This window comes from Lissotriton helveticus, chromosome 5_1 (genome assembly GCF_964261635.1).
Source record: "Lissotriton helveticus chromosome 5_1, aLisHel1.1, whole genome shotgun sequence".
In the NCBI taxonomy this organism is placed as follows: domain Eukaryota; kingdom Metazoa; phylum Chordata; class Amphibia; order Caudata; family Salamandridae; genus Lissotriton; species Lissotriton helveticus.
Window position 1 is genome coordinate 1,650,528,567 of NC_136065.1, and position 24,999 is coordinate 1,650,553,565.

General features: G+C 39.1%; 21 non-coding genes across 21 annotated transcripts; all 21 read left to right on the forward strand.

Annotated features, from left to right (window-relative positions):
* The first annotated feature begins 563 nt into the window (after window positions 1–563).
* Window positions 564–636, forward strand: TRNAR-UCG (transfer RNA arginine (anticodon UCG)). The gene has a single exon. It is a non-coding gene; the product is annotated as a tRNA-Arg (tRNA).
* Window positions 637–2,158: 1,522 nt separating this feature from the next.
* TRNAR-UCG (transfer RNA arginine (anticodon UCG)) lies at window positions 2,159–2,231 on the forward strand. The gene has a single exon. It is a non-coding gene; the product is annotated as a tRNA-Arg (tRNA).
* A 1,523-nt stretch (window positions 2,232–3,754) lies between these two features.
* On the forward strand, window positions 3,755–3,827 carry TRNAR-UCG (transfer RNA arginine (anticodon UCG)). Its single transcript has one exon. It is a non-coding gene; the product is annotated as a tRNA-Arg (tRNA).
* A 1,521-nt stretch (window positions 3,828–5,348) lies between these two features.
* TRNAR-UCG (transfer RNA arginine (anticodon UCG)) lies at window positions 5,349–5,421 on the forward strand. The gene has a single exon. It is a non-coding gene; the product is annotated as a tRNA-Arg (tRNA).
* An 803-nt stretch (window positions 5,422–6,224) lies between these two features.
* TRNAR-CCU (transfer RNA arginine (anticodon CCU)) lies at window positions 6,225–6,297 on the forward strand. Its single transcript has one exon. It is a non-coding gene; the product is annotated as a tRNA-Arg (tRNA).
* Window positions 6,298–6,943: 646 nt separating this feature from the next.
* On the forward strand, window positions 6,944–7,016 carry TRNAR-UCG (transfer RNA arginine (anticodon UCG)). Its single transcript has one exon. It is a non-coding gene; the product is annotated as a tRNA-Arg (tRNA).
* A 3,845-nt stretch (window positions 7,017–10,861) lies between these two features.
* On the forward strand, window positions 10,862–10,934 carry TRNAR-UCG (transfer RNA arginine (anticodon UCG)). Its single transcript has one exon. It is a non-coding gene; the product is annotated as a tRNA-Arg (tRNA).
* An 803-nt stretch (window positions 10,935–11,737) lies between these two features.
* Window positions 11,738–11,810, forward strand: TRNAR-CCU (transfer RNA arginine (anticodon CCU)). The gene has a single exon. It is a non-coding gene; the product is annotated as a tRNA-Arg (tRNA).
* Window positions 11,811–12,449: 639 nt separating this feature from the next.
* On the forward strand, window positions 12,450–12,522 carry TRNAR-UCG (transfer RNA arginine (anticodon UCG)). The gene has a single exon. It is a non-coding gene; the product is annotated as a tRNA-Arg (tRNA).
* Window positions 12,523–13,325: 803 nt separating this feature from the next.
* TRNAR-CCU (transfer RNA arginine (anticodon CCU)) lies at window positions 13,326–13,398 on the forward strand. The gene has a single exon. It is a non-coding gene; the product is annotated as a tRNA-Arg (tRNA).
* Window positions 13,399–14,044: 646 nt separating this feature from the next.
* Window positions 14,045–14,117, forward strand: TRNAR-UCG (transfer RNA arginine (anticodon UCG)). The gene has a single exon. It is a non-coding gene; the product is annotated as a tRNA-Arg (tRNA).
* Window positions 14,118–14,920: 803 nt separating this feature from the next.
* On the forward strand, window positions 14,921–14,993 carry TRNAM-CAU (transfer RNA methionine (anticodon CAU)). The gene has a single exon. It is a non-coding gene; the product is annotated as a tRNA-Met (tRNA).
* A 2,969-nt stretch (window positions 14,994–17,962) lies between these two features.
* On the forward strand, window positions 17,963–18,035 carry TRNAR-UCG (transfer RNA arginine (anticodon UCG)). The gene has a single exon. It is a non-coding gene; the product is annotated as a tRNA-Arg (tRNA).
* An 803-nt stretch (window positions 18,036–18,838) lies between these two features.
* On the forward strand, window positions 18,839–18,911 carry TRNAR-CCU (transfer RNA arginine (anticodon CCU)). The gene has a single exon. It is a non-coding gene; the product is annotated as a tRNA-Arg (tRNA).
* A 639-nt stretch (window positions 18,912–19,550) lies between these two features.
* Window positions 19,551–19,623, forward strand: TRNAR-UCG (transfer RNA arginine (anticodon UCG)). Its single transcript has one exon. It is a non-coding gene; the product is annotated as a tRNA-Arg (tRNA).
* An 803-nt stretch (window positions 19,624–20,426) lies between these two features.
* Window positions 20,427–20,499, forward strand: TRNAR-CCU (transfer RNA arginine (anticodon CCU)). Its single transcript has one exon. It is a non-coding gene; the product is annotated as a tRNA-Arg (tRNA).
* A 646-nt stretch (window positions 20,500–21,145) lies between these two features.
* TRNAR-UCG (transfer RNA arginine (anticodon UCG)) lies at window positions 21,146–21,218 on the forward strand. Its single transcript has one exon. It is a non-coding gene; the product is annotated as a tRNA-Arg (tRNA).
* Window positions 21,219–22,021: 803 nt separating this feature from the next.
* TRNAR-CCU (transfer RNA arginine (anticodon CCU)) lies at window positions 22,022–22,094 on the forward strand. Its single transcript has one exon. It is a non-coding gene; the product is annotated as a tRNA-Arg (tRNA).
* Window positions 22,095–22,733: 639 nt separating this feature from the next.
* TRNAR-UCG (transfer RNA arginine (anticodon UCG)) lies at window positions 22,734–22,806 on the forward strand. The gene has a single exon. It is a non-coding gene; the product is annotated as a tRNA-Arg (tRNA).
* An 803-nt stretch (window positions 22,807–23,609) lies between these two features.
* TRNAR-CCU (transfer RNA arginine (anticodon CCU)) lies at window positions 23,610–23,682 on the forward strand. The gene has a single exon. It is a non-coding gene; the product is annotated as a tRNA-Arg (tRNA).
* A 646-nt stretch (window positions 23,683–24,328) lies between these two features.
* On the forward strand, window positions 24,329–24,401 carry TRNAR-UCG (transfer RNA arginine (anticodon UCG)). Its single transcript has one exon. It is a non-coding gene; the product is annotated as a tRNA-Arg (tRNA).
* Window positions 24,402–24,999: the final 598 nt, after the last annotated feature.

Below are 24,999 nucleotides of genomic sequence, written 5' to 3' on the forward strand. Positions count from 1 at the left end.
AACTTTGAAATGGTACCATTTTACTTCTGTACTCTTCAGAGTCATGTTGATGTTCTGAAACTACAAAGTCAATTTTTAAACACCTATCTTTGTCAGATGCATTTTTGACCCGGCAGAAGATATTCCTTTGGAAAAAATGATTTGAATTGGATTGGTGTAACTGTTGTTTCTAGAGGTGGTGAAAGGCTTTCAGGCACTTGAATAGGGCAAGTCAGGATTCATGAAACGTATACAACCTTTGAGTGTGTGTAAATTGGAATATCCAGGAAGGAGCAGTTTGTACTACTTTCAAAACAGTTTCTCTCCACTTCTGGAAACATCCAGAGCTATATAAAGCATACTCTGAGCTTTAATCTCATGAAGAAAGAGGTTTAAATGCAAAAAAGAAAACAATAGCTTATCGTACTGGTGACATTCTCATTATATAAATTCCAAAAAAGTGATTTAATTGAAAGGAGCTGAAAAAACCCCACAATGGTTTGTAAACCTAAATAACTATAAATAATATATTTTCCATCCTTGCATACCACCTACAGTATATAAATAAACGCAGCAGGACACATGACCGCGTGGCCTAATGGATAAGGCGTCTGACTTCGAATCAGAAGATTGAGGGTTCGAGTCCCTTCGTGGTCGGTTTTTGCCAATGGTCACACAATTCAGGTTTCCATTCAGAATGGAAGCAGGCTCTTCCAATACTCTCATAGCCATCATGTTCTCATTCCTAATTAATAATAAAGTGGAGTACATACTGCACAGTCATTTAGATTGCATCTTCAGTCTAAAATCTAGTGCATTTAAGTGGCATTAAAAAGTGCTTCTATGTACACGCACTGAATATGTACTAGGTTTGCCGAATTTTGACTTCACAGAATGGGTTTTTAGCTTAAGTGTGTGTAGATGAACTGCAAGGTGTGTAAGTATGTGTTCATGGAGTGCTTCAAGTGTAAAATCTGTATGATTTGTGCAGTTAAAGTGCTAATTTTGCCTACGAGAAAGAAAAGTACTACAGAAGAATTATAAAGGATTGGCACATTGGCTGCCTTTGCTGATGACACAGTTGGCTAATTTGTAAAGCACTGGTCTATTAAGTTGCAGAGTGTGGTTGAACTTGGTTAGTAGACTTGGTGCCTGTTTCTGTGTCCTGCTGAAGACAAGGACGGCTTGATACCACTGTCAAAGCCCAGTTTAATGAGAAAAGCATCCATGGAAGAAGAAGTGTTGATTCGAAAGTGGTACTCCTCCAATTTCTCTGCACTTGCTACAAATGCAGAGTCTCCATTATAGCACAGAACAGAGTGTTAAAGTCGGGGATGGAAGAGGATGAAAATGGGAAGTTTACTTATGGAGAAAACTGAGAAATATCCTGTGTGCAGACACCAGTGTTGGACGATTGAATACATTTAAATAATGCCTCTAGATTGTTGGCATTTATCTGTGCCTCAGTGGCCTAATGGATAAGGCACTGGCCTCTTAAGCCAGGGATGGTGGGTTCGAGTCCCATCTGAGGTGCAAACTAAAGTTCACTCTTACTTTTCCAGACAAATAAGTATATTTATTACATGCTTCCTCTCAGATGTTTATGAGGTATTAGGAACTTTGAAATGGTACCATTTTACTTCTGTACTCTTCAGAGTCATGTTGATGTTCTGAAACTACAAAGTCAATTTTTAAACACCTATCTTTGTCAGATGCATTTTTGACCCGGCAGAAGATATTCCTTTGGAAAAAATGATTTGAATTGGATTGGTGTAACTGTTGTTTCTAGAGGTGGTGAAAGGCTTTCAGGCACTTGAATAGGGCAAGTCAGGATTCATGAAACGTATACAACCTTTGAGTGTGTGTAAATTGGAATATCCAGGAAGGAGCAGTTTGTACTACTTTCAAAACATTTTCTCTCCACTTCTGGAAACATCCAGAGCTATATACAGCATACTCTGAGCTTTAATCTCATGAAGAAAGAGGTTTAAATGCAAAAAAGAAAACAATAGCTTATCGTACTGGTGACATTCTCATTATATAAATTCCAAAAAAGTGATTTAATTGAAAGGAGCTGAAAAAACCCCACAATGGTTTGTAAACCTAAATAACTATAAATAATATATTTTCCATCCTTGCATACCACCTACAGTATATAAATAAACGCAGCAGGACACATGACCGCGTGGCCTAATGGATAAGGCGTCTGACTTCGAATCAGAAGATTGAGGGTTCGAGTCCCTTCGTGGTCGGTTTTTGCCAATGGTCACACAATTCAGGTTTCCATTCAGAATGGAAGCAGGCTCTTCCAATACTCTCATAGCCATCATGTTCTCATTCCTAATTAATAATAAAGTGGAGTACATACTGCACAGTCATTTAGATTGCATCTTCAGTCTAAAATCTAGTGCATTTAAGTGGCATTAAAAAGTGCTTCTATGTACACGCACTGAATATGTACTAGGTTTGCCGAATTTTGACTTCACAGAATGGGTTTTTAGCTTAAGTGTGTGTAGATGAACTGCAAGGTGTGTAAGTATGTGTTCATGGAGTGCTTCAAGTGTAAAATCTGTATGATTTGTGCAGTTAAAGTGCTAATTTTGCCTACGAGAGAGAAAAGTACTACAGAAGAATTATAAAGGATTGGCACATTGGCTGCCTTTGCTGATGACACAGTTGGCTAATTTGTAAAGCACTGGTCTATTAAGTTGCAGAGTGTGGTTGAACTTGGTTAGTAGACTTGGTGCCTGTTTCTGTGTCCTGCTGAAGACAAGGACGGCTTGATACCACTGTCAAAGCCCAGTTTAATGAGAAAAGCATCCATGGAAGAAGAAGTGTTGATTCGAAAGTGGTACTCCTCCAATTTCTCTGCACTTGCTACAAATGCAGAGTCTCCATTATAGCACAGAACAGAGTGTTAAAGTCGGGGATGGAAGAGGATGAAAATGGGAAGTTTACTTATGGAGAGAACTGAGAAATATCCTGTGTGCAGACACCAGTGTTGGACGATTGAATACATTTAAATAATGCCTCTAGATTGCTGGCATTTATCTGTCCCTCAGTGGCCTAATGGATAAGGCACTGGCCTCTTAAGCCAGGGATGGTGGGTTCGAGTCCCATCTGAGGTGCAAACTAAAGTTCACTCTTACTTTTCCAGACAAATAAGTATATTTATTACATGCTTCCTCTCAGATGTTTATGAGGTATTAGGAACTTTGAAATGGTACCATTTTACTTCTGTACTCTTCAGAGTCATGTTGATGTTCTGAAACTACAAAGTCAATTTTTAAACACCTATCTTTGTCAGATGCATTTTTGACCCGGCAGAAGATATTCCTTTGGAAAAAATGATTTGAATTGGATTGGTGTAACTGTTGTTTCTAGAGGTGGTGAAAGGCTTTCAGGCACTTGAATAGGGCAAGTCAGGATTCATGAAACGTATACAACATTTGAGTGTGTGTAAATTGGAATATCCAGGAAGGAGCAGTTTGTACTACTTTCAAAACAGTTTCTCTCCACTTCTGGAAACATCCAGAGCTATATAAAGCATACTCTGAGCTTTAATCTCATGAAGAAAGAGGTTTAAATGCAAAAAAGAAAACAATAGCTTATCGTACTGGTGACATTCTCATTATATAAATTCCAAAAAAAGTGATTTAATTGAAAGGAGCTGAAAAAACCCCACAATGGTTTGTAAACCTAAATAACTATAAATAATATATTTTCCATCCTTGCATACCACCTACAGTATATAAATAAACGCAGCAGGGCACATGACCGCGTGGCCTAATGGATAAGGCGTCTGACTTCGAATCAGAAGATTGAGGGATCGAGTCCCTTCGTGGTCGGTTTTTGCCAATGGTCACACAATTCAGGTTTCCATTCAGAATGGAAGCAGGCTCTTCCAATACTCTCATAGCCATCATGTTCTCATTCCTAATTAATAATAAAGTGGAGTACATACTGCACAGTCATTTAGATTGCATCTTCAGTCTAAAATCTAGTGCATTTAAGTGGCATTAAAAAGTGCTTCTATGTACACGCACTGAATATGTACTAGGTTTGCAGACTTTTGACTTCACAGAATGGGTTTTTAGCTTAAGTGTGTGTAGATGAACTGCAAGGTGTGTAAGTATGTGTTCATGGAGTGCTTCAAGTGTAAAATCTGTATGATTTGTGCAGTTAAAGTGCTAATTTTGCCTACGAGAAAGAAAAGTACAACAGAAGAATTATAAAGGATTGGCACATTGGCTGCCTTTGCTGATGACACAGTTGGCTAATTTGTAAAGCACTGTCTATTAAGTTGCAGAGTGTGGTTGAACTTGGTTAGTAGACTTGGTGCCTGTTTCTGTGTCCTGCTGAAGACAAGGACGGCTTGATACCACTGTCAAAGCCCAGTTTAATGAGAAAAGCATCCATGGAAGAAGAAGTGTTGATTCGAAAATGGTACTCCTCCAATTTCTCTGCACTTGCTACAAATGCAGAGTCTCCATTATAGCACAGAACAGAGTGTTAAAGTCGGGGATGGAAGTGGATGAAAATGGGAAGTTTACTTATGGAGAGAACTGAGAAATATCCTGTGTGCAGACACCAGTGTTGGACGATTGAATACATTTAAATAATGCCTCTAGATTGTTGGCATTAATCTGTGCCTCAGTGGCCTAATGGATAAGGCACTGGCCTCCTAAGCCAGGAATTGTGTGTTCAAGTCCCATCTGAGGTGCAAACCAAAGTTCGCTCTTACTTTTCCAGAAAAATAAGTATATTTATTACATGCTTCCTCTCAGATGTTTATGAGGTATTAGGAACTTTGAAATGGTACCATTTTACTTCTGTACTCTTCAGAGTCATGTTGATGTTCTGAAACTACAAAGTCAATTTTTAATCACCTATCTTTGTCAGATGCATTTTTGACCCGGCAGAAGATATTCCTTTGGAAAAAATGATTTGAATTGGATTGGTGTAACTGTTGTTTCTAGAGGTGGTGAAAGGCTTTCAGGCACTTGAATAGGGCAAGTCAGGATTCATGAAACGTATACAACCTTTGAGTGTGTGTAAATTGGAATATCCAGGAAGGAGCAGTTTGTACTACTTTCAAAACATTTTCTCTCCACTTCTGGAAACATCCAGAGCTATATACAGCATACTCTGAGCTTTAATCTCATGAAGAAAGAGGTTTAAATGCAAAAAAGAAAACAATAGCTTATCGTACTGGTGACATTCTCATTATATAAATTCCAAAAAAGTGATTTAATTGAAAGGAGCTGAAAAAACCCCACAATGGTTTGTAAACCTAAATAACTATAAATAATATATTTTCCATCCTTGCATACCACCTACAGTATATAAATAAACGCAGCAGGACACATGACCGCGTGGCCTAATGGATAAGGCGTCTGACTTCGAATCAGAAGATTGAGGGTTCGAGTCCCTTCGTGGTCGGTTTTTGCCAATGGTCACACAATTCAGGTTTCCATTCAGAATGGAAGCAGGCTCTTCCAATACTCTCATAGCCATCATGTTCTCATTCCTAATTAATAATAAAGTGGAGTACATACTGCACAGTCATTTAGATTGCATCTTCAGTCTAAAATCTAGTGCATTTAAGTGGCATTAAAAAGTGCTTCTATGTACACGCACTGAATATGTACTAGGTTTGCAGACTTTTGACTTCACAGAATGGGTTTTTAGCTTAAGTGTGTGTAGATGAACTGCAAGGTGTGTAAGTATGTGTTCATGGAGTGCTTCAAGTGTAAAATCCGTATGATTTGTGCAGTTAAAGTGCTAATTTTGCCTACGAGAAAGAAAAGTACTACAGAAGAATTATAAAGGATTGGCACATTGGCTGCCTTTGCTGATGACACAGTTGGCTAATTTGTAAAGCACTGGTCTATTAAGTTGCAGAGTGTGGTTGAACTTGGTTAGTAGACTTGGTGCCTGTTTCTGTGTCCTGCTGAAGACAAGGACGGCTTGATACCACTGTCAAAGCCCAGTTTAATGAGAAAAGCATCCATGGAAGAAGAAGTGTTGATTCGAAAATGGTACTCCTCCAATTTCTCTGCACTTGCTACAAATGCAGAGTCTCCATTATAGCACAGAACAGAGTGTTAAAGTCGGGGATGGAAGAGGATGAAAATGGGAAGTTTACTTATGGAGAGAACTGAGAAATATCCTGTGTGCAGACACCAGTGTTGGACGATTGAATACATTTAAATAATGCCTCTAGATTGCAGGCATTTATCTATGCCTCAGTGGCCTAATGGATAAGGCACTGGCCTCCTAAGCCAGGGATTGTGGGTTCGAGTCCCATCTGAGGTGCAAACCAAGGTTCACTCTTACTTTTCCAGAAAAATAAGTATATTTATTACATGTTTCCTCTCAGATTTTTATGAGGTATTAGGAACTTTGAAATGGTACCATTTTACTTCTGTACTCTTCAGAGTCATGTTGATGTTCTGAAACTACAAAGTCAATTTTTAAACACCTATCTTTGTCAGATGCATTTTTGACCCGGCAGAAGATATTCCTTTGGAAAAAATGATTTGAATTGGATTGGTGTAACTGTTGTTCCTAGAGGTGGTGAAAGGCTTTCAGGCACTTGAATAGGGCAAGTCAGGATTCATGAAAAGTATACAACCTTTGAGTGTGTGTAAATTGGAATATCCAGGAAGGAGCAGTTTGTACTACTTTCAAAACAGTTTCTCTCCACTTCTGGAAACATCAAGAGCTATATAAAGCATACTCTGAGCTTTAATCTCATGAAGAAAGAGGTTTAAATGCAAAAAATAAAACAATAGCTTATCGTACTGGTGACATTCTCATTATATAAATTCCCAAAAAGTGATTTAATTGAAAGGAGCTGAAAACCCCCCACAATGGTTTGTAAACCTAAATAACTATAAATAATATATTTTCCATCCTTGCATACCACCTACAGTATATAAATAAACGCAGCAAGGCACATCACTGCGTGGCCTAATGGATAAGGCGTCTGACTTCGAATCAGAAGATTGAGGGTTCGAGTCCCTTCGTGGTCGGTTTTTGCCAATGGTCACACAATTCAGGTTTCCATTCAGAATGGAAGCAGGCTCTTCCAATACTCTCATAGCCATCATGTTCTCATTCCTAATTAATAATAAAGTGGAGTACATACTGCACAGTCATTTAGATTGCATCTTCAGTCTAAAATCTAGTGCATTTAAGTGGCATTAAAAAGTGCTTCTATGTACACGCACTGAATATGTACTAGGTTTGCAGACTTTTGACTTCACAGAATGGGTTTTTAGCTTAAGTGTGTGTAGATGAACTGCAAGGTGTGTAAGTATGTGTTCATGGAGTGCTTCAAGTATAAAATCTGTATGATTTGTGCAGTTAAAGTGCTAATTTTGCCTACGAGATAGAAAAGTACAACAGAAGAATTATAAAGGATTGGCACATTGGCTGCCTTTGCTGATGACACAGTTGGCTAATTTGTAAAGCACTGGTCTATTAAGTTGCAGAGTGTGGTTGAACTTGGTTAGTAGACTTGGTGCCTGTTTCTGTGTCCTGCTGAAGACAAGGACGGCTTGATACCACTGTCAAAGCCCAGTTTAATGAGAAAAGCATCCATGGAAGAAGAAGTGTTGATTCGAAAATGGTACTCCTCCAATTTCTCTGCACTTGCTACAAATGCAGAGTCTCCATTATAGCACAGAACAGAGTGTTAAAGTCGGGGATGGAAGAGGATGAAAATGGGAAGTTTACTTATGGAGAGAACTGAGAAATATCCTGTGTGCAGACACCAGTGTTGGACGATTGAATAGATTTAAATAATGCCTCTAGATTGCTGGCATTTATCTGTGCCTCAGTGGCCTAATGGATAAGGCACTGGCCTCTTAAGCCAGGGATTGTGGGTTCGAGTCCCATCTGAGGTGCAAACTAAAGTTCACTCTTACTTTTCCAGAAAAATAAGTATATTTATTACATGCTTCCTCTCAGATGTTTATGAGGTATTAGGAACTTTGAAATGGTACCATTTTACTTCTGTACTCTTCAGAGTCATGTTGATGTTCTGAAACTACAAAGTCAATTTTTAAACACCTATCTTTGTCAGATGCATTTTTGACCCGGCAGAAGATATTCCTTTGGAAAAAATTATTTGAATTGGATTGGTGTAACTGTTGTTTCTAGAGGTGGTGAAAGGCTTTCAGGCACTTGAATAGGGCAAGTCAGGATTCATGAAACGTATACAACATTTGAGTGTGTGTAAATTGGAATATCCAGGAAGGAGCAGTTTGTACTACTTTCAAAACAGTTTCTCTCCACTTCTGGAAACATCCAGAGCTATATAAAGCATACTCTGAGCTTTAATCTCATGAAGAAAGAGGTTTAAATGCAAAAAAGAAAACAATAGCTTATCGTACTGGTGACATTCTCATTATATAAATTCCCAAAAAGTGATTTAATTGAAACAAGCTGAAAAAACCCCACAATGGTTTGTAAACCTAAATAACTATAAATAATATATTTTCCATCCTTGCATACCACCTACAGTATATAAATAAACGCAGCAGGACACATGACTGCGTGGCCTAATGGATAAGGCTCTACGGGGTCCAGTTCGAGGGTGACGTAGGTGGACTACGGGTGCCGAGCGTCAAGGGCGGTGTGCCGAATACGCTTCCACCCCCCTCCTGAGACCCATGGTGTTTTGTCATAACACCTGAAAAGTGCAGAAACGATCAGTAGAAGCCTCCTAAACCAGGAGTAATTAGGAATAAGTTTACTATTCCTAATTGTTTTGCACTTTTCACATTTTGATTATTTTTACACTCACGTCCCTAGGTAAGGGTGGGCCTTAGCGTGCCCATACCGCCGGGGTTTATTACACCCAGTCCTGATGAATTGCCGGGTAAATTAACACCGTTTCAATGGCAAGAAACATGTCGACTACCCTATAGGAACCCACCCCTCAATAAAAGTGGACTGGTCCCTCACATTCTTTTAAATCCAGTGTCCTTAGTGATCATTTAATAAATTGTTATCTCAGATACACTACTGACATTTTTTAATACCTCCATCACTCACTAATTTTCTTTTGCACACAACACGCCCTCTACCCACTATCCCGCTCCGCAGTAATCCTGGCGTTGCAGCACACCAAAGAGACACTCTGTCTCTTTGGTGGGGCCCGATGATGAAGCATGTCATCACCAGGTGGTGAGTGAGGGCTTTCTTAAACATCCCAGTGTGGGTGTACTGGTGCTCCCGTGAACGGCTTAGCCCTTTCTACATGTACACTCCTTTCTTGTTTATTGCCTAATGGATAAGGCGTCTGACTTCGAATCAGAAGATTGAGGGTTCGAGTCCCTTCGTGGTCGGTTTTTGCCAATGGTCACACAATTCAGGTTTCCATTCAGAATGGAAGCAGGCTCTTCCAATACTCTCATAGCCATCATGTTCTCATTCCTAATTAATAATAAAGTGGAGTACATACTGCACAGTCATTTAGATTGCATCTACAGTCTAAAATCTAGTGCATTTAAGTGGCATTAAAAAGTGCTTCTATGTACACGCACTGAATATGTATTAGGTTTGCAGAATATTGACTTGACAGAATGGGTTTTTAGCTTAAGTGTGTGTAGATGAACTGCAAGGTGTGTAAGTATGTGTTCATGGGGTGCTTCAAGTGTAAAATCTGTATGATTTGTGAAGTTAAAGTGCTAATTTTGCCTACGAGAAAGAAAAGTACTACAGAAGAATTATAAAGGATTGGCACATTGGCTGCCTTTGCTGATGACACAGTTGGCTAATTTGTAAAGCACTGGTCTATTAAGTTGCAGAGTGTGGTTGAACTTGGTTAGTAGACTTGGTGCCTGTTTCTGTGTCCTGCTGAAGACAAGGACGGCTTGATACCACTGTCAAAGCCCAGTTTAATGAGAAAAGCATCCATGGAAGAAGAAGTGTTGATTCGAAAGTGGTACTCCTCCAATTTCTCTGCACTTGCTACAAATGCAGAGTCTCCATTATAGCACAGAACAGAGTGTTAAAGTCGGGGATGGAAGAGGATGAAAATGGGAAGTTTACTTATGGAGAGAACTGAGAAATATCCTGTGTGCAGACACCAGTGTTGGACGATTGAATACATTTAAATAATGCCTCTAGATTGCTGGCATTTATCTGTGCCTCAGTGGCCTAATGGATAAGGCACTGGCCTCTTAAGCCAGGGATGGTGGGTTCGAGTCCCATCTGAGGTGCAAACTAAAGTTCACTCTTACTTTTCCAGAAAAATAAGTATATTTATTACATGCTTCCTCTCAGATGTTTATGAGGTATTAGGAACTTTGAAATGGTACAATTTTACTTCTGTACTCTTCAGAGTCATGTTGATGTTCTGAAACTACAAAGTCAATTTTTAAACACCTATCTTTGTCAGATGCATTTTTGACCCGGCAGAAGATATTCCTTTGGAAAAAATGATTTGAATTGGATTGGTGTAACTGTTGTTTCTAGAGGTGGTGAAAGGCTTTCAGGCACTTGAATAGGGCAAGTCAGGATTCATGAAACGTATACAACATTTGAGTGTGTGTAAATTGGAATATCCAGGAAGGAGCAGTTTGTACTACTTTCAAAACAGTTTCTCTCCACTTCTGGAAACATCCAGAGCTATATAAAGCATACTCTGAGCTTTAATCTCATGAAGAAAGAGGTTTAAATGCAAAAAAGAAAACAATAGCTTATCGTACTGGTGACATTCTCATTATATAAATTCCAAAAAAAGTGATTTAATTGAAAGGAGCTGAAAAAACCCCACAATGGTTTGTAAACCTAAATAACTATAAATAATATATTTTCCATCCTTGCATACCACCTACAGTATATAAATAAACGCAGCAGGGCACATGACTGCGTGGCCTAATGGATAAGGCGTCTGACTTCGAATCAGAAGATTGAGGGATCGAGTCCCTTCGTGGTCGGTTTTTGCCAATGGTCACACAATTCAGGTTTCCATTCAGAATGGAAGCAGGCTCTTCCAATACTCTCATAGCCATCATGTTCTCATTCCTAATTAATAATAAAGTGGAGTACATACTGCACAGTCATTTAGAGTGCATCTTCAGTCTAAAATCTAGTGCATTTAAGTGGCATTAAAAAGTGCTTCTATGTACACGCACTGAATATGTACTAGGTTTGCAGACTTTTGACTTCACAGAATGGGTTTTTAGCTTAAGTGTGTGTAGATGAACTGCAAGGTATGTAAGTATGTGTTCATGGAGTGCTTCAAGTGTAAAATCTGTATGATTTGTGCAGTTAAAGTGCTAATTTTGCCTACGAGAAAGAAAAGTACAACAGAAGAATTATAAAGGATTGGCACATTGGCTGCCTTTGCTGATGACACAGTTGGCTAATTTGTTAAGCACTGGTCTATTAAGTTGCAGAGTGTGGTTGAACTTGGTTAGTAGACTTGGTGCCTGTTTCTGTGTCCTGCTGAAGACAAGGACGGCTTGATACCACTGTCAAAGCCCAGTTTAATGAGAAAAGCATCCATGGAAGAAGAAGTGTTGATTCGAAAATGGTACTCCTCCAATTTCTCTGCACTTGCTACAAATGCAGAGTCTCCATTATAGCACAGAACAGAGTGTTAAAGTCGGGGATGGAAGAGGATGAAAATGGGAAGTTTACTTATGGAGAGAACTGAGAAATATCCTGTGTGCAGACACCAGTGTTGGACGATTGAATACATTTAAATAATGCCTCTAGATTGCTGGCATTTATCTGTGCCTCAGTGGCCTAATGGATAAGGCACTGGCCTCCTAAGCCAGGGATTGTGGGTTCGAGTCCCATCTGAGGTGCAAAACAAGGTTCACTCTTACTTTTCCAGAAAAATAAGTATATTTATTACATGCTTCCTCTCAGATGTTTATGAGGTATTAGGAACTTTGAAATGGTACCATCTGTACTCTTCAGAGTCATGTTGATGTTCTGAAACTACAAAGTCAATTTTTAAACACCTATCTTTGTCAGATGCATTTTTGACCCGGCAGAAGATATTCCTTTGGAAAAAATGATTTGAATTGGATTGGTGTAACTGTTGTTCCTAGAGGTGGTGAAAGGCTTTCAGGCACTTGAATAGGGCAAGTCAGGATTCATGAAACGTATACAACCTTTGAGTGTGTGTAAATTGGAATATCCAGGAAGGAGCAGTTTGTACTACTTTCAAAACAGTTTCTCTCCACTTCTGGAAACATCCAGAGCTATATAAAGCATACTCTGAGCTTTAATCTCATGAAGAAAGAGGTTTAAATGCAAAAAAGAAAACAATAGCTTATCGTACTGGTGACATTCTCATTATATAAATTCCAAAAAAGTGATTTAATTGAAAGGAGCTGAAAAAACCCCACAATGGTTTGTAAACCTAAATAACTATAAATAATATATTTTCCATCCTTGCATACCACCTACAGTATATAAATAAACGCAGCAGGACACATGACCGCGTGGCCTAATGGATAAGGCGTCTGACTTCGAATCAGAAGATTGAGGGTTCGAGTCCCTTCATGGTCGGTTTTTGCCAATGGTCACACAATTCAGGTTTCCATTCAGAATGGAAGCAGGCTCTTCCAATACTCTCATATCCATCATGTTCTCATTCCTAATTAATAATAAAGTGGAGTACATACTGCACAGTCATTTAGATTGCATCTTCAGTCTAAAATCTAGTGCATTTAAGTGGCATTAAAAAGTGCTTCTATGTACACGCACTGAATATGTACTAGGTTTGCAGACTTTTGACTTCACAGAATGGGTTTTTAGCTTAAGTGTGTGTAGATGAACTGCAAGGTGTGTAAGTATGTGTTCATGGAGTGCTTCAAGTGTAAAATCTGTATGATTTGTGCAGTTAAAGTGCTAATTTTGCCTACGAGAAAGAAAAGTACAACAGAAGAATTATAAGGGATTGGCACATTGGCTGCCTTTGCTGATGACACAGTTGGCTAATTTGTAAAGCACTGGTCTATTAAGTTGCAGAGTGTGGTTGAACTTGGTTAATAGACTTGGTGCCTGTTTCTGTGTCCTGCTGAAGACAAGGACGGCTTGATACCACTGTCAAAGCCCAGTTTAATGAGAAAAGCATCCATGGAAGAAGAAGTGTTGATTCGAAAATGGTACTCCTCCAATTTCTCTGCACTTGCTACAAATGCAGAGTCTCCATTATAGCACAGAACAGAGTGTTAAAGTCGGGGATGGAAGAGCATGAAAATGGGAAGTTTACTTATGGAGAGAACTGAGAAATATCCTGTGTGCAGACACCAGTGTTGGACGATTGAATACATTTAAATAATGCCTCTAGATTGTTGGCATTTATCTGTGCCTCAGTGGCCTAATGGATAAGGCACTGGCCTCCTAAGCCAGGGAATGTGGGTTCGAGTCCCATCTGAGGTGCAAACCAAAGTTCACTCTTACTTTTCCAGAAAAATAAGTATATTTATTACATGCTTCCTCTCAGATGTTTATGAGGTATTAGGAACTTTGAAATGGTACCATTTTACTTCTGTACTCTTCAGAGTCATGTTGATGTTCTGAAACTACAAAGTCAATTTTTAAACACCTATCTTTGTCAGATGCATTTTTGACCCGGCAGAAGATATTCCTTTGGAAAAAATGATTTGAATTGGATTGGTGTAGCTGTTGTTTCTAGAGGTAGTGAAAGGCTTTCAGGCACTTGAATAGGGCAAGTCAGGATTCATGAAACGTATACAACCTTTGAGTGTGTGTAAATTGGAATATCCAGGAAGGAGCAGTTTGTACTACTTTCAAAACAGTTTCTCTCCACTTCTGGAAACATCCAGAGCTATATAAAGCATACTCTGAGCTTTAATCTCATGAAGAAAGAGGTTTAAATGCAAAAAAGAAAACAATAGCTTATCGTACTGGTGACATTCTCATTATATAAATTCCAAAAAAGTGATTTAATTGAAAGGAGCTGAAAAAACCCCACAATGGTTTGTAAACCTAAATAACTATAAATAATATATTTTCCATCCTTGCATACCACCTACAGTATATAAATAAACGCAGCAGGACACATGACCGCGTGGCCTAATGGATAAGGCGTCTGACTTCGAATCAGAAGATTGAGGGTTCGAGTCCCTTCATGGTCGGTTTTTGCCAATGGTCACACAATTCAGGTTTCCATTCAGAATGGAAGCAGGCTCTTCCAATACTCTCATAGCCATCATGTTCTCATTCCTAATTAATAATAAAGTGGAGTACATACTGCACAGTCATTTAGATTGCATCTTCAGTCTAAAATCTAGTGCATTTAAGTGGCATTAAAAAGTGCTTCTATGTACACGCACTGAATATGTACTAGGTTTGCAGACTTTTGACTTCACAGAATGGGTTTTTAGCTTAAGTGTGTGTAGATGAACTGCAAGGTGTGTAAGTATGTGTTCATGGAGTGCTTCAAGTATAAAATCTGTATGATTTGTGCAGTTAAAGTGCTAATTTTGCCTACGAGATAGAAAAGTACAACAGAAGAATTATAAAGGATTGGCACATTGGCTGCCTTTGCTGATGACACAGTTGGCTAATTTGTAAAGCACTGGTCTATTAAGTTGCAGAGTGTGGTTGAACTTGGTTAGTAGACTTGGTGCCTGTTTCTGTGTCCTGCTGAAGACAAGGACGGCTTGATACCACTGTCAAAGCCCAGTTTAATGAGAAAAGCATCCATGGAAGAAGAAGTGTTGATTCGAAAATGGTACTCCTCCAATTTCTCTGCACTTGCTACAAATGCAGAGTCTCCATTATAGCACAGAACAGAGTGTTAAAGTCGGGGATGGAAGAGGATGAAAATGGGAAGTTTACTTATGGAGAGAACTGAGAAATATCCTGTGTGCAGACACCAGTGTTGGACGATTGAATAGATTTAAATAATGCCTCTAGATTGCTGGCATTTATCTGTGCCTCAGTGGCCTAATGGATAAGGCACTGGCCTCATAAGCCAGGGATTGTGGGTTCGAGTCCCATCTGAGGTGCAAACTAAAGTTCACTCTTACTTTTCCAGAAAAATAAGTATATTTATTACATGCTTCCTCTCAGATGTTTATGAGGTATTAGGAACTTTGAAATGGTACCATTTTACTTCTGTACTCTTCAGAGTCATGTTGATGTTCTGAAACTACAAAGTCAATTTTTAAACACCTATCTTTGTCAGATGCATTTTTGACCCGGCAGAAGATATTCCTTTGGAAAAAATTATTTGAATTGGATTGGTGTAACTGTTGTTTCTAGAGGTGGTGAAAGGCTTTCAGGCACTTGAATAGGGCAAGTCAGGATTCATGAAACGTATACAACATTTGAGTGTGTGTAAATTGGAATATCCAGGAAGGAGCAGTTTGTACTACTTTCAAAACAGTTTCTCTCCACTTCTGGAAACATCCAGAGCTATATAAAGCATACTCTGAGCTTTAATCTCATGAAGAAAGAGGTTTAAATGCAAAAAAGAAAACAATAGCTTATCGTACTGGTGACATTCTCATTATATAAATTCCCAAAAAGTGATTTAATTGAAACAAGCTGAAAAAACCCCACAATGGTTTGTAAACCTAAATAACTATAAATAATATATTTTCCATCCTTGCATACCACCTACAGTATATAAATAAACGCAGCAGGACACATGACTGCGTGGCCTAATGGATAAGGCTCTACGGGGTCCAGTTCGAGGGTGACGTAGGTGGACTACGGGTGCCGAGCGTCAAGGGCGGTGTGCCGAATACGCTTCCACCCCCCTCCTGAGACCCATGGTGTTTTGTCATAACACCTGAAAAGTGCAGAAACGATCAGTAGAAGCCTCCTAAACCAGGAGTAATTAGGAATAAGTTTACTATTCCTAATTGTTTTGCACTTTTCACATTTTGATTATTTTTACACTCACGTCCCTAGGTAAGGGTGGGCCTTAGCGTGCCCATACCGCCGGGGTTTATTACACCCAGTCCTGATGAATTGCCGGGTAAATTAACACCGTTTCAATGGCAAGAAACATGTCGACTACCCTATAGGAACCCACCCCTCAATAAAAGTGGACTGGTCCCTCACATTCTTTTAAATCCAGTGTCCTTAGTGATCATTTAATAAATTGTTATCTCAGATACACTACTGACATTTTTTAATACCTCCATCACTCACTAATTTTCTTTTGCACACAACACGCCCTCTACCCACTATCCCGCTCCGCAGTAATCCTGGCGTTGCAGCACACCAAAGAGACACTCTGTCTCTTTGGTGGGGCCCGATGATGAAGCATGTCATCACCAGGTGGTGAGTGAGGGCTTTCTTAAACATCCCAGTGTGGGTGTACTGGTGCTCCCGTGAACGGCTTAGCCCTTTCTACATGTACACTCCTTTCTTGTTTATTGCCTAATGGATAAGGCGTCTGACTTCGAATCAGAAGATTGAGGGTTCGAGTCCCTTCGTGGTCGGTTTTTGCCAATGGTCACACAATTCAGGTTTCCATTCAGAATGGAAGCAGGCTCTTCCAATACTCTCATAGCCATCATGTTCTCATTCCTAATTAATAATAAAGTGGAGTACATACTGCACAGTCATTTAGATTGCATCTACAGTCTAAAATCTAGTGCATTTAAGTGGCATTAAAAAGTGCTTCTATGTACACGCACTGAATATGTATTAGGTTTGCAGAATATTGACTTGACAGAATGGGTTTTTAGCTTAAGTGTGTGTAGATGAACTGCAAGGTGTGTAAGTATGTGTTCATGGGGTGCTTCAAGTGTAAAATCTGTATGATTTGTGAAGTTAAAGTGCTAATTTTGCCTACGAGAAAGAAAAGTACTACAGAAGAATTATAAAGGATTGGCACATTGGCTGCCTTTGCTGATGACACAGTTGGCTAATTTGTAAAGCACTGGTCTATTAAGTTGCAGAGTGTGGTTGAACTTGGTTAGTAGACTTGGTGCCTGTTTCTGTGTCCTGCTGAAGACAAGGACGGCTTGATACCACTGTCAAAGCCCAGTTTAATGAGAAAAGCATCCATGGAAGAAGAAGTGTTGATTCGAAAGTGGTACTCCTCCAATTTCTCTGCACTTGCTACAAATGCAGAGTCTCCATTATAGCACAGAACAGAGTGTTAAAGTCGGGGATGGAAGAGGATGAAAATGGGAAGTTTACTTATGGAGAGAACTGAGAAATATCCTGTGTGCAGACACCAGTGTTGGACGATTGAATACATTTAAATAATGCCTCTAGATTGCTGGCATTTATCTGTGCCTCAGTGGCCTAATGGATAAGGCACTGGCCTCTTAAGCCAGGGATGGTGGGTTCGAGTCCCATCTGAGGTGCAAACTAAAGTTCACTCTTACTTTTCCAGAAAAATAAGTATATTTATTACATGCTTCCTCTCAGATGTTTATGAGGTATTAGGAACTTTGAAATGGTACAATTTTACTTCTGTACTCTTCAGAGTCATGTTGATGTTCTGAAACTACAAAGTCAATTTTTAAACACCTATCTTTGTCAGATGCATTTTTGACCCGGCAGAAGATATTCCTTTGGAAAAAATGATTTGAATTGGATTGGTGTAACTGTTGTTTCTAGAGGTGGTGAAAGGCTTTCAGGCACTTGAATAGGGCAAGTCAGGATTCATGAAACGTATACAACATTTGAGTGTGTGTAAATTGGAATATCCAGGAAGGAGCAGTTTGTACTACTTTCAAAACAGTTTCTCTCCACTTCTGGAAACATCCAGAGCTATATAAAGCATACTCTGAGCTTTAATCTCATGAAGAAAGAGGTTTAAATGCAAAAAAGAAAACAATAGCTTATCGTACTGGTGACATTCTCATTATATAAATTCCAAAAAAAGTGATTTAATTGAAAGGAGCTGAAAAAACCCCACAATGGTTTGTAAACCTAAATAACTATAAATAATATATTTTCCATCCTTGCATACCACCTACAGTATATAAATAAACGCAGCAGGGCACATGACTGCGTGGCCTAATGGATAAGGCGTCTGACTTCGAATCAGAAGATTGAGGGATCGAGTCCCTTCGTGGTCGGTTTTTGCCAATGGTCACACAATTCAGGTTTCCATTCAGAATGGAAGCAGGCTCTTCCAATACTCTCATAGCCATCATGTTCTCATTCCTAATTAATAATAAAGTGGAGTACATACTGCACAGTCATTTAGAGTGCATCTTCAGTCTAAAATCTAGTGCATTTAAGTGGCATTAAAAAGTGCTTCTATGTACACGCACTGAATATGTACTAGGTTTGCAGACTTTTGACTTCACAGAATGGGTTTTTAGCTTAAGTGTGTGTAGATGAACTGCAAGGTATGTAAGTATGTGTTCATGGAGTGCTTCAAGTGTAAAATCTGTATGATTTGTGCAGTTAAAGTGCTAATTTTGCCTACGAGAAAGAAAAGTACAACAGAAGAATTATAAAGGATTGGCACATTGGCTGCCTTTGCTGATGACACAGTTGGCTAATTTGTTAAGCACTGGTCTATTAAGTTGCAGAGTGTGGTTGAACTTGGTTAGTAGACTTGGTGCCTGTTTCTGTGTCCTGCTGAAGACAAGGACGGCTTGATACCACTGTCAAAGCCCAGTTTAATGAGAAAAGCATCCATGGAAGAAGAAGTGTTGATTCGAAAATGGTACTCCTCCAATTTCTCTGCACTTGCTACAAATGCAGAGTCTCCATTATAGCACAGAACAGAGTGTTAAAGTCGGGGATGGAAGAGGATGAAAATGGGAAGTTTACTTATGGAGAGAACTGAGAAATATCCTGTGTGCAGACACCAGTGTTGGACGATTGAATACATTTAAATAATGCCTCTAGATTGCTGGCATTTATCTGTGCCTCAGTGGCCTAATGGATAAGGCACTGGCATCCTAAGCCAGGGATTGTGGGTTCGAGTCCCATCTGAGGTGCAAAACAAGGTTCACTCTTACTTTTCCAGAAAAATAAGTATATTTATTACATGCTTCCTCTCAGATGTTTATGAGGTATTAGGAACTTTGAAATGGTACCATCTGTACTCTTCAGAGTCATGTTGATGTTCTGAAACTACAAAGTCAATTTTTAAACACCTATCTTTGTCAGATGCATTTTTGACCCGGCAGAAGATATTCCTTTGGAAAAAATGATTTGAATTGGATTGGTGTAACTGTTGTTCCTAGAGGTGGTGAAAGGCTTTCAGGCACTTGAATAGGGCAAGTCAGGATTCATGAAACGTATACAACCTTTGAGTGTGTGTAAATTGGAATATCCAGGAAGGAGCAGTTTGTACTACTTTCAAAACAGTTTCTCTCCACTTCTGGAAACATCCAGAGCTATATAAAGCATACTCTGAGCTTTAATCTCATGAAGAAAGAGGTTTAAATGCAAAAAAGAAAACAATAGCTTATCGTACTGGTGACATTCTCATTATATAAATTCCAAAAAAGTGATTTAATTGAAAGGAGCTGAAAAAACCCCACAATGGTTTGTAAACCTAAATAACTATAAATAATATATTTTCCATCCTTGCATACCACCTACAGTATATAAATAAACGCAGCAGGACACATGACCGCGTGGCCTAATGGATAAGGCGTCTGACTTCGAATCAGAAGATTGAGGGTTCGAGTCCCTTCATGGTCGGTTTTTGCCAATGGTCACACAATTCAGGTTTCCATTCAGAATGGAAGCAGGCTCTTCCAATACTCTCATATCCATCATGTTCTCATTCCTAATTAATAATAAAGTGGAGTACATACTGCACAGTCATTTAGATTGCATCTTCAGTCTAAAATCTAGTGCATTTAAGTGGCATTAAAAAGTGCTTCTATGTACACGCACTGAATATGTACTAGGTTTGCAGACTTTTGACTTCACAGAATGGGTTTTTAGCTTAAGTGTGTGTAGATGAACTGCAAGGTGTGTAAGTATGTGTTCATGGAGTGCTTCAAGTGTAAAATCTGTATGATTTGTGCAGTTAAAGTGCTAATTTTGCCTACGAGAAAGAAAAGTACAACAGAAGAATTATAAGGGATTGGCACATTGGCTGCCTTTGCTGATGACACAGTTGGCTAATTTGTAAAGCACTGGTCTATTAAGTTGCAGAGTGTGGTTGAACTTGGTTAATAGACTTGGTGCCTGTTTCTGTGTCCTGCTGAAGACAAGGACGGCTTGATACCACTGTCAAAGCCCAGTTTAATGAGAAAAGCATCCATGGAAGAAGAAGTGTTGATTCGAAAATGGTACTCCTCCAATTTCTCTGCACTTGCTACAAATGCAGAGTCTCCATTATAGCACAGAACAGAGTGTTAAAGTCGGGGATGGAAGAGCATGAAAATGGGAAGTTTACTTATGGAGAGAACTGAGAAATATCCTGTGTGCAGACACCAGTGTTGGACGATTGAATACATTTAAATAATGCCTCTAGATTGTTGGCATTTATCTGTGCCTCAGTGGCCTAATGGATAAGGCACTGGCCTCCTAAGCCAGGGAATGTGGGTTCGAGTCCCATCTGAGGTGCAAACCAAAGTTCACTCTTACTTTTCCAGAAAAATAAGTATATTTATTACATGCTTCCTCTCAGATGTTTATGAGGTATTAGGAACTTTGAAATGGTACCATTTTACTTCTGTACTCTTCAGAGTCATGTTGATGTTCTGAAACTACAAAGTCAATTTTTAAACACCTATCTTTGTCAGATGCATTTTTGACCCGGCAGAAGATATTCCTTTGGAAAAAATGATTTGAATTGGATTGGTGTAGCTGTTGTTTCTAGAGGTAGTGAAAGGCTTTCAGGCACTTGAATAGGGCAAGTCAGGATTCATGAAACGTATACAACCTTTGAGTGTGTGTAAATTGGAATATCCAGGAAGGAGCAGTTTGTACTACTTTCAAAACAGTTTCTCTCCACTTCTGGAAACATCCAGAGCTATATAAAGCATACTCTGAGCTTTAATCTCATGAAGAAAGAGGTTTAAATGCAAAAAAGAAAACAATAGCTTATCGTACTGGTGACATTCTCATTATATAAATTCCAAAAAAGTGATTTAATTGAAAGGAGCTGAAAAAACCCCACAATGGTTTGTAAACCTAAATAACTATAAATAATATATTTTCCATCCTTGCATACCACCTACAGTATATAAATAAACGCAGCAGGACACATGACCGCGTGGCCTAATGGATAAGGCGTCTGACTTCGAATCAGAAGATTGAGGGTTCGAGTCCCTTCATGGTCGGTTTTTGCCAATGGTCACACAATTCAGGTTTCCATTCAGAATGGAAGCAGGCTCTTCCAATACTCTCATAGCCATCATGTTCTCATTCCTAATTAATAATAAAGTGGAGTACATACTGCACAGTCATTTAGATTGCATCTTCAGTCTAAAATCTAGTGCATTTAAGTGGCATTAAAAAGTGCTTCTATGTACACGCACTGAATATGTACTAGGTTTGCAGACTTTTGACTTCACAGAATGGGTTTTTAGCTTAAGTGTGTGTAGATGAACTGCAAGGTATGTAAGTATGTGTTCATGGAGTGCTTCAAGTGTAAAATCTGTATGATTTGTGCAGTTAAAGTGCTAATTTTGCCTACGAGAAAGAAAAGTACAACAGAAGAATTATAAAGGATTGGCACATTGGCTGCCTTTGCTGATGACACAGTTGGCTAATTTGTTAAGCACTGGTCTATTAAGTTGCAGAGTGTGGTTGAACTTGGTTAGTAGACTTGGTGCCTGTTTCTGTGTCCTGCTGAAGACAAGGACGACTTGATACCACTGTCAAAGCCCAGTTTAATGAGAAAAGCATCCATGGAAGAAGAAGTGTTGATTCGAAAATGGTACTCCTCCAATTTCTCTGCACTTGCTACAAATGCAGAGTCTCCATTATAGCACAGAACAGAGTGTTAAAGTCGGGGATGGAAGAGGATGAAAATGGGAAGTTTACTTATGGAGAGAACTGAGAAATATCCTGTGTGCAGACACCAGTGTTGGACGATTGAATACATTTAAATAATGCCTCTAGATTGCTGGCATTTATCTGTGCCTCAGTGGCCTAATGGATAAGGCACTGGCCTCCTAAGCCAGGGATTGTGGGTTCGAGTCCCATCTGAGGTGCAAAACAAGGTTCACTCTTACTTTTCCAGAAAAATAAGTATATTTATTACATGCTTCCTCTCAGATGTTTATGAGGTATTAGGAACTTTGAAATGGTACCATCTGTACTCTTCAGAGTCATGTTGATGTTCTGAAACTACAAAGTCAATTTTTAAACACCTATCTTTGTCAGATGCATTTTTGACCCGGCAGAAGATATTCCTTTGGAAAAAATGATTTGAATTGGATTGGTGTAACTGTTGTTCCTAGAGGTGGTGAAAGGCTTTCAGGCACTTGAATAGGGCAAGTCAGGATTCATGAAACGTATACAACCTTTGAGTGTGTGTAAATTGGAATATCCAGGAAGGAGCAGTTTGTACTACTTTCAAAACAGTTTCTCTCCACTTCTGGAAACATCCAGAGCTATATAAAGCATACTCTGAGCTTTAATCTCATGAAGAAAGAGGTTTAAATGCAAAAAAGAAAACAATAGCTTATCGTACTGGTGACATTCTCATTATATAAATTCCAAAAAAGTGATTTAATTGAAAGGAGCTGAAAAAACCCCACAATGGTTTGTAAACCTAAATAACTATAAATAATATATTTTCCATCCTTGCATACCACCTACAGTATATAAATAAACGCAGCAGGACACATGACCGCGTGGCCTAATGGATAAGGCGTCTGACTTCGAATCAGAAGATTGAGGGTTCGAGTCCCTTCATGGTCGGTTTTTGCCAATGGTCACAAAATTCAGGTTTCCATTCAGAATGGAAGCAGGCTCTTCCAATACTCTCATATCCATCATGTTCTCATTCCTAATTAATAATAAAGTGGAGTACATACTGCACAGTCATTTAGATTGCATCTTCAGTCTAAAATCTAGTGCATTTAAGTGGCATTAAAAAGTGCTTCTATGTACACGCACTGAATATGTACTAGGTTTGCAGACTTTTGACTTCACAGAATGGGTTTTTAGCTTAAGTGTGTGTAGATGAACTGCAAGGTGTGTAAGTATGTGTTCATGGAGTGCTTCAAGTGTAAAATCTGTATGATTTGTGCAGTTAAAGTGCTAATTTTGCCTACGAGAAAGAAAAGTACAACAGAAGAATTATAAGGGATTGGCACATTGGCTGCCTTTGCTGATGACACAGTTGGCTAATTTGTAAAGCACTGGTCTATTAAGTTGCAGAGTGTGGTTGAACTTGGTTAGTAGACTTGGTGCCTGTTTCTGTGTCCTGCTGAAGACAAGGACGGCTTGATACCACTGTCAAAGCCCAGTTTAATGAGAAAAGCATCCATGGAAGAAGAAGTGTTGATTCGAAAATGGTACTCCTCCAATTTCTCTGCACTTGCTACAAATGCAGAGTCTCCATTATAGCACAGAACAGAGTGTTAAAGTCGGGGATGGAAGAGCATGAAAATGGGAAGTTTACTTATGGAGAGAACTGAGAAATATCCTGTGTGCAGACACCAGTGTTGGACGATTGAATACATTTAAAAAATGCCTCTAGATTGTTGGCATTTATCTGTGCCTCAGTGGCCTAATGGATAAGGCACTGGCCTCCTAAGCCAGGGAATGTGGGTTCGAGTCCCATCTGAGGTGCAAACCAAAGTTCACTCTTACTTTTCCAGAAAAATAAGTATATTTATTACATGCTTCCTCTCAGATGTTTATGAGGTATTAGGAACTTTGAAATGGTACCATTTTACTTCTGTACTCTTCAGAGTCATGTTGATGTTCTGAAACTACAAAGTCAATTTTTAAACACCTATCTTTGTCAGATGCATTTTTGACCCGGCAGAAGATATTCCTTTGGAAAAAATGATTTGAATTGGATTGGTGTAGCTGTTGTTTCTAGAGGTAGTGAAAGGCTTTCAGGCACTTGAATAGGGCAAGTCAGGATTCATGAAACGTATACAACCTTTGAGTGTGTGTAAATTGGAATATCCAGGAAGGAGCAGTTTGTACTACTTTCAAAACAGTTTCTCTCCACTTCTGGAAACATCCAGAGCTATATAAAGCATACTCTGAGCTTTAATCTCATGAAGAAAGAGGTTTAAATGCAAAAAAGAAAACAATAGCTTATCGTACTGGTGACATTCTCATTATATAAATTCCAAAAAAGTGATTTAATTGAAAGGAGCTGAAAAAACCCCACAATGGTTTGTAAACCTAAATAACTATAAATAATTTATTTTCCATCCTTGCATACCACCTACAGTATATAAATAAACGCAGCAGGACACATGACCGCGTGGCCTAATGGATAAGGCGTCTGACTTCGAATCAGAAGATTGAGGGTTCGGGTCCCTTCGTGGTCGGTTTTTGCCAATGGTCACACAATTCAGGTTTCCATTCAGAATGGAAGCAGGCTCTTCCAATACTCTCATAGCCATCATGTTCTCATTCCTAATTAATAATAAAGTGGAGTACATACTGCACAGTCATTTAGATTGCATCTTCAGTCTAAAATCTAGTGCATTTAAGTGGCATTAAAAAGTGCTTCTATGTACACGCACTGAATATGTACTAGGTTTGCAGACTTTTGACTTCACAGAATGGGTTTTTAGCTTAAGTGTGTGTAGATGAACTGCAAGGTGTGTAAGTATGTGTTCATGGAGTGCTTCAAGTGTAAAATCTGTATGATTTGTGCAGTTAAAGTGCTAATTTTGCCTACGAGAAAGAAAAGTACTACAGAAGAATTATAAAGGATTGGCACATTGGCTGCCTTTGCTGATGACACAGTTGGCTAATTTGTAAAGCACTGGTCTATTAAGTTGCAGAGTGTGGTTGAACTTGGTTAGTAGACTTGGTGCCTGTTTCTGTGTCCTGCTGAAGACAAGGACGGCTTGATACCACTGTCAAAGCCCAGTTTAATGAGAAAAGCATCCATGGAAGAAGAAGTGTTGATTCGAAAAC